The sequence below is a fragment of the Chiloscyllium plagiosum genome, chromosome 13, assembly GCF_004010195.1.
Source record: "Chiloscyllium plagiosum isolate BGI_BamShark_2017 chromosome 13, ASM401019v2, whole genome shotgun sequence".
NCBI lineage: Eukaryota > Metazoa > Chordata > Chondrichthyes > Orectolobiformes > Hemiscylliidae > Chiloscyllium > Chiloscyllium plagiosum.
In genome coordinates, this window is record NC_057722.1 from 4285436 (window position 1) to 4293095 (window position 7660).

Here is a 7660-nt window from a genome sequence, read left to right on the forward strand (position 1 = left end):
ACCTCTTATGCTCGCATCCAAATCATTTATGTAAATGACAAAAAGTAGAGGACCCAGCACCGATCCTTGTGGCACTCCACTGGTCACAGGCCTCCAGTCTGAAAAATAACCCTCCACCACCACCCACTGTCTTCTAACCTTGAGCCAGTTCTGTATCCAAATGGCTAGTTCTCTCTGTATTACATGAGATCTAACCTTGCTAATCAGTCTCCCATGGGGAACCTTGTCGAATGCCTTACTGAAGTGAGGGATGGATCACATCTACTGCTCTGCCCTCATCAATCTTCTTTGTTACTTCTTCAAAAAACTCAATCAAGTTTGTGAGACATGATTCCCCACGTACAAAGCCATGTGGACTATCCCGAATCAGTCCTTGCCTTTCCAAATACAGGTACATCCTGTCCCTCAGGATTCCCTCCAACAACTTGCCCACCACCGAGGTCAGGCTCACTGGTCTATAGATCCCTGGGTTGTCTTTACCACCCTTCTTAAACAGTGGCACCACGTTTGCCATCCTCCAGTCTTCTGGCACCTCACCTGTGACTATTGATGATACAAATATCTCAGCAAGATGCCAAGCAATCACTCCTCTAGCTTCCTACAGAGTTCTCGGGTGCACCTGACCAGGTCCTGAGGATTTATCCACTTTTAACTGTTTCAAGACATTTTCGAAGGACTCGAGGACCTTGGACAGCTTATTCAGAGTTAGTGACTGGTCCAGCCTCTCCCGTGTTCTGTCATCCAAGACTTCGTGATACAGGACCGGAACGACTGGGAGGCCGCACTGTCAGTCGGCTTCGAGTCATACAGGCTGGCATAAAAGGATTTGCTGATCCTCATGATGTCAGCCTGAGATGATGTTACCGAGCCATCTTCTTCCTTCAGGCTGCTGAGCACGGAGATCTCTTCGTGCACCTTCTGGAAGAAGAAACGTGAGCACGTCTCGTCCTGCTCCACCGAGCGGACCCTGGACCGCAAGATTATCTTGGAGGCGTCCAACGCAAAGAGAGAGGCTTGCTGGCCCTTCACCTCCTGGAGATCCTCTGTGACATCGACTCCCATCGTCTGCAGCTGGAGACTGTAAACTACTTTCATTGTCATTCCTGTCAGTAACCTGCCATTGCTATATGCAGGAGCTTGATTATGTAATTTGTGAGAATAATCTGCTGTGAGTATTTTCCCATTGCACTCAGGCACAATACAAGACAAAAAAAACCCCTGCAGATATGAAATCCAACATAGACAAGCAGGATGCTGGAAGAACACAGTAATAAGGCAGCCTCAGGAGGTGGAGTAGTCAATGTTCTGTACATAACCCTTCTTTAGGAATGGAGGCAGGGATAGAGGGAGCTGCTGATAAAGGGGGAAGGGGTGAGGTTGTTGGGTAGGGATAGGGGTGGAATGGTGAGGTCATGATGGGTGAATAAAGCTGGTGGGTGCGATCTGGTTGTTAGGAAGCTGTTTGGCTATCAGCTCCCCAGCAGAAGTTACGGTGTTGTCCCTCTATTCACTGTGGCAAAGAAGGACTCCAAGGATGGACATGTCAGAGAGAGAGAGTGCGAAGAGGAACCAAGCTGGCCATTACTTACCTGACTGAGATGTTGGCAAAACATTTCCTAAGTTCATACTCAGTCTCACCAGTGCAGAGAAGACCACTTCAGGGGCACCGGACGAAGTAAACTCAGTTGGAAGAGTGGCAGGTGAACCTCTGTTTCACCGAGAAGGGCTGGATGGAGGTGAGGGGGGTTCGTGTGCTGACAAGTTTTGTATCTTTTATGTTTGCAGGGGAGGGGGTTGGTGGGGAGTGTGGTGCAAACCAATGAGTGACAAAGGAAATGGTCCTTGTGGAAAGCAGAGAGGGATGGGGAGGAGAAGATAATCTAGGTGATGGGGTCCAATTGGAGTTGGTGGAAGTGTTTTACGATGATACATTGGATGTGGAGGCTGATGGGTGGAAAGTAAGGACAAGGGGGACACTATCTTTGTTATGTTTGGGGGTGTAAGGTGTAGAGCAGTGGAGTGGTGAATGGAGGAAGTGCAGTGGAAGGCTGTCTGGATGACAGAGTGGAGAGAAAATAGGTGCACATCTGGGATGTGTAGGAGAGGAACATCTCCTTATCAGAGCAGATGTGACAGGGATGGAGAAATTGGGAAAATGGGGTGGAGTATTTGAAGGATGCAGAGTGCGAGAGGTGTTGCCCAGGTAATTATGGGAGACTGTGGGTTTATAGTACATGTCAACCTTTAAACTGTCTCCAGAGATGGAAATGGAGAGATCACAAAGGTGTCCAAGATGGGCTAAGTGAATTTGTGAGACAGGGTGGAAGTTGTGGGCAAAGCCGATGAACTGCTCCAGTTCAACCTGGGTGCAAGATGCAGCACCGATGCAGTCATCAATATAATGACGGAAGAGTTTGGGAACAATATCAGTGTATGTGCTGAAGAGGGACAGTTTGATGTTGCTGACAAAGGATCAGGCATAGCTAGGGCCCATCCGAGTACCCATGGCCACCCCCTGGATTTGGAGGGAATGGGAAGAGTTGAAGGAAACGTTATTAAGGGTGAGGATAGTTTGGCGATGTGGAGGATTGTATTGGTGGGGGAATCTGGATGTGTCTGTTGGAGAGGAAGAAGCTGAGGGCCTGAAGGCCATCCTTGTGGGGTATGAAAGTGTATAAGGATTGCACGACCATAGTGAAGATAAAGCATGGGAGCCGGGGAGCTGGAAGTTTCTGAGGATGTGAAAAGTTGGTTAGTGTCGTGGATGTAAGTGGGAAGTGTCTGGACCAAGGAGGAGAGAGTGGAGTCGAAGTAGGAAGAAATGAGTTTGATGAGGCGGGAGTATGCAGAGATGATGGGTTGGCCAAGTAGTTGGACTTGTGGATATTAGGTAGGACAAGGCATTTCGGGGCTGGGGGAATTATAAGGTTGGAGACAGTGGCCTTATCTTCTGCCTGTGCAGCCTACAGTGCGGAGGACTCAACACTGAGGTATCCAATTTCAATAACCTTCCCACCTATCCTCTGACTCCCTTTCCAGCCCGGCCTCATCCCTTCCATTCCAACTGTTGACCCTTCCTTCTAGCTACCAACCAGATTCATTCCTCCGAAATGAATATCTCTGCTGTAGCAATCTTTACTGTGGGGAGGCTCCCTTATCTGGGTGAGATCACCAGATTGTACACACACAGAGTACGATATATTCTTAAATCTCTGGGATAATTAGTTCTAATGTTGACATTAACTACTTAATGAACCATTGTGTCTCACTTGCACTGAGATTGTAATCAATATATACTCAATGCAAATGTGATTTTGACTATTTTATAAATTACAGATTTTTGTTTAAAACCCCCCAACAGTTTTCAGTGAAACAAGGGAAATCTTTACTTTGTTGCTGTTTATGGATGATATGGATAATTTTTGGATGTGTCTATTGTTGTAATTAATTGACCTTGCAGATTCAGTCTTTGTAGCTGAACTAAGAGGATCTGTCACTTTGTGGAATTGAGCCTGTCGTTCAGAAGTGATTACAATTACAATAGAAAGACTCCACAAGCTGGGGGCATTTGCCCAATTATTAAAGACCCCCAACGGCCAGTCTCGAGCAATGAGACACAACTACCGGTCAGAGATGTTGCGTCAATTTGCTGCACATCACTGGGATCCTCTGTGAGGGAGTTTTATCTGTCTGTCATCATTAACATGCTGGGAGCTGTTCCTTTATTGAAATTGAAATGTCATTTTGTAAAGTGCCCAGAAACAGAAGGTGTGCTTACTAAAATGGACTGGGTTATACTGCATCCACTGTAAACTTACAAATGTGATTTTGCACCATTTGGTTTTAATTCTCTCAGGGCTCAGGTCAGCCCTGTCTCTCAGGGACCTCACCGCCCCTGTATTCACTCCAGTGGAACAGGCTGTGTGTTGATCGGATGAAGATGGTGTAACTCCATCCCAATATCTCAGGCTCCTGCTGTATGTTCCTAGTGTTTGACTTTAGGCTATTTGGGCCATCGCATTAAAGGTTTAGATGGAGAGGAATTTGCATACAAGAAAAATTTTTGATTCAGTATGTGCATGTACCTACTAGAGGAGGTGCAAAATTGACTTACTGTTGGGAAGTAAGACAGGGCAAGTGAATGAGGTACCAGAAGGGTAACATTTTGAGGCCAGAAACCATCATTCTATTAGCTTTAAATTAGTGATGGAAAAGGATAGACCAGCTCTAAAAGTTACATTTCTAAATTAGAGGAAGGCCAATTTTGATGGCATTGGGCAAGAATGCTCAAAGATTGATTGGGTGCTGATGTTCCCAGGTAAAGGGACAGCTGGAAAATAGGAAGCCTTCAAAAATGAGATAATGAGAGTCCAGTGTGCTCCTGTTAGGATGAAGGGCAGAGCTGGTGGATGTAGGGAATGCTAGATAATGAGAGAAATTGAGGTTTCGGTTAAAAAAAAATCAAGGAAGCATATGTCAGGTATAGGTAGCAGAGATTAAGTGAATCATTAGCAGAGTATGAAGGCAGTAGAAGTATGCTTAAGAGGGAAATCAGGAAGGCAAAAAAGGTTTATGAGGTAGTTTTGGCAAATAAGGTTAAGGAGAATTCAAATCGATTTTATAAATACATTAAGGACAAAAAGCTAAGCAGGGAGAGAATAGGACCCACCGCGCCCCCCCTCAAACATCAGCAAGGCAGCCTATGAGTGGAACTCCAGGAGGTGGGGGAGACACTAAATGAGTATTTTGCATCAGCATTTACTGTGGATAAGGACATGGAAGATATAGAATGTGGGGAAATAGATGGTGACAACTTAGAAAATGCCCATATTACCGAGTAAGAAGTGCTGGATGTCTTAAAATTTATAAAGGTGGATAAATCCCTAGGACCTGATCTGATGTACCCCAGAACTCTGTGGGAAGCTGGGGAAGTGATTGCCTGGCCCCTTGCTGAGATATTTGGATCATCAATAGTCACAGGTGAGATGCTGGAAGACTGGAGGTTGGCTAACGTGGTGCCACTGTTTACGAAAGGTGGTGAGTAAAAGCCAGAGAACTATAGACCAGTGAGTCTGACCTCGGTGGTGGGCAAGTTGTCGGAGGGAATCCTAAGGGACAGGATATGCATGTCTTTGGAAAGTCAAGGACTGATTCGGGATAGTCCACATGGCTTTGTACATGGGAAATCATGTCTCACAAACTTGATTGAGTTTTTTGAAGAAGTAACAAAGAGGATTGATGTGGGCAGAGTGGTGGACGTGATCCATACAGACTTCAGTAAGGCGTTTGATAAGGATCCTCATGGTAGAATTGTTAGCAAGTTCGATCTCATGGAATACAGGGAGAACTAGCCATTTGGGTACAGAATAGGCCTGAAAGTAAAAGACAGAACGTGGTGGTGGAGGGTTGCTTTTCAGACTGGAGGCCTGTGACCAGTGATGTGCACAAAGACTGGTGCTGGGTCCACTGCTTTTTATCATTTATATAAATGATTTGGATGTGAACACAAGAAGTATAGTTAGTAAGTTTGCAGATGACACTAAAATTAGAGGTGTAGTGGACATTGAAGACGATTACCTCAGAGTACAACTGAATCTTGATCAGATGGGTCAATGGGCTGTGGAGTGGCAAATGGAGTGTAATTTAGATAAATGTGAGGTGCTGCATTTTGGAAAGACAAATCAGAGCACTGTGTATACACTTAATAGTGAGATCCTGGGGAGTGTTGCTGAACAAAGAGACCTTGGAGTGCAGGTTCATAGTTCCTTGAAAGTAGAGTCGCAGGTAGATAGGACAGTGAAGAAGGCATTTGGTATGCTTTCCTTTATTGGTCAGGGGATTGAGTATAGGAGTTGGGAGGTCATGTTGCAACTGTACAGGACATTGTATAGGATATTTTTGGAATATTGTGTTTAATTCTACTCTCCATCCTATTGAAAGATATTGTGAAACTTGAAAAGTTTCAGAAAAAATTTACAAAGATGTTGCCATTGTTGGAGGGTTTGAGCTACAGGGAGAGTCTAAGTAGGCTGGGGCTATTTTCTCTGGAACATTGAAGGCTGAGGGGAGCCCCTATAAAAATTCATCATGGGCAGGGATAGGGTTGCAGACAAACTCTCCCTGGGTTGGGGGAATCCAGAACTAAAGGGCTTAGGTTTAGGGTGAGAGGTGAGAGATTTAAAAGCCACCCAAAGAGCAACTTTTTTATATAGAGGGTGCTGTGTGTATGGAATAAGCTGCCAAAGGAACTGGTGGAAGCTGATACACTTAGAACATTTAAAAGTCATCTGGGTGCATATACAAATAGGAAGGATTTAGAGGGATATGGGCCAAGTGCTGGCAAATTGGACTAGATTAATTTAGGATATCTGGTCGGCATGGACGAGTTGGACTGAAGGATCTGTTTCTGTGCTGTACCTTTCTATGAATGTATAACCCATTTTAAGTAAGGAATCCAGGTTTGAGAGTGATCAGCAAATCATTCCAACAGCTTTACCCTGATCTTGAGAGAATGACCCTGGAACTGACATAGTGCTGCGGGATATCCCATTGAAGGATTTTGCAGTGAAGTCATGGAGATGATTATGCTTAAAGTTTGGATCATGTAAAAATGTCCCATGTGTTATCAGCTGACTCCTGGTGAAAGACCATGTTTTTGTTTATGCTGTAGTTTTGTTTCATTCTGTTTAAATCTCACGTCCAACTGGAATTTGATACTTCTGTTAGAAACCAACACTCAATCACGGTGCATTCCTCAGTTTCTGTTGTGCTGTACTGACCTTGTTTTGTTTGTGGTGGTCAATTCAATAGAACCAGATCTTGTGGAGAACGGAATGCAGAAAGTTTTAGTCTCACAGTTCTGTGAAGTGCTGCACAAAGAAGGTGCGATTTTTCAACAATCGACAATGGTTTTGTGGTCATATAAAAAGTATTAATTCTACATTCTTTATTGAATTAATTGTCCACCATCTGCCATGATACTTGACAAATTGTATCCAATGAAATGGCTCCTGCTAATTTGGAGTTGCCTATCTTGCACCTTCTTGGCAAGGACAGCAGATGCTGGAGATTAGAGTCAAGCGTATGATGCTGGAAAAGCACAGCAGGTCAGGCAGCATCCGAGGAGCCACATTTGCTCAGAGGTATCCCTTTCTCTAATGTCTCATAACCTTTGATTCTCATTCTGCTGTGGAATATCGGATCTGGAAAAGTGCCAGTTGGAAAGGAAAGCACTTTCTTTCTTTCTCTTGCTTTGTAAAGTTGTTCCGGTCTCATCCCAGATGATGCAATGGATTGAGTTTTCCCAGCTCTGCACAGGTAATTTTGGAGGCAGTGGGCTGGGAAACCAGCGGAAAATGCTTCCAGGATGACTCTCTGACACTTCCCTGCGTCTGGTGACTTTCCTGGGGCATATGATCATTGGAATCAGCCCCCAATCCATGGAGACACAGGTGATGAAGACAATGAAACTCCAATCACGGGCCATTTTCACTTGGCACTGCATCTCTGCTGGTGTCACATGGCCTCCTCTTTATCAGAAGCCTGGCAACACTGTCGTAATCCTCTCTCATTGGGAGGTGAGAGGTCAGTGGGTTTCAGTGTCTAAGTTGATTGGCAGTACCTGAAGTGCCACAATGTTCATGGGGGCACGGGGCTACAG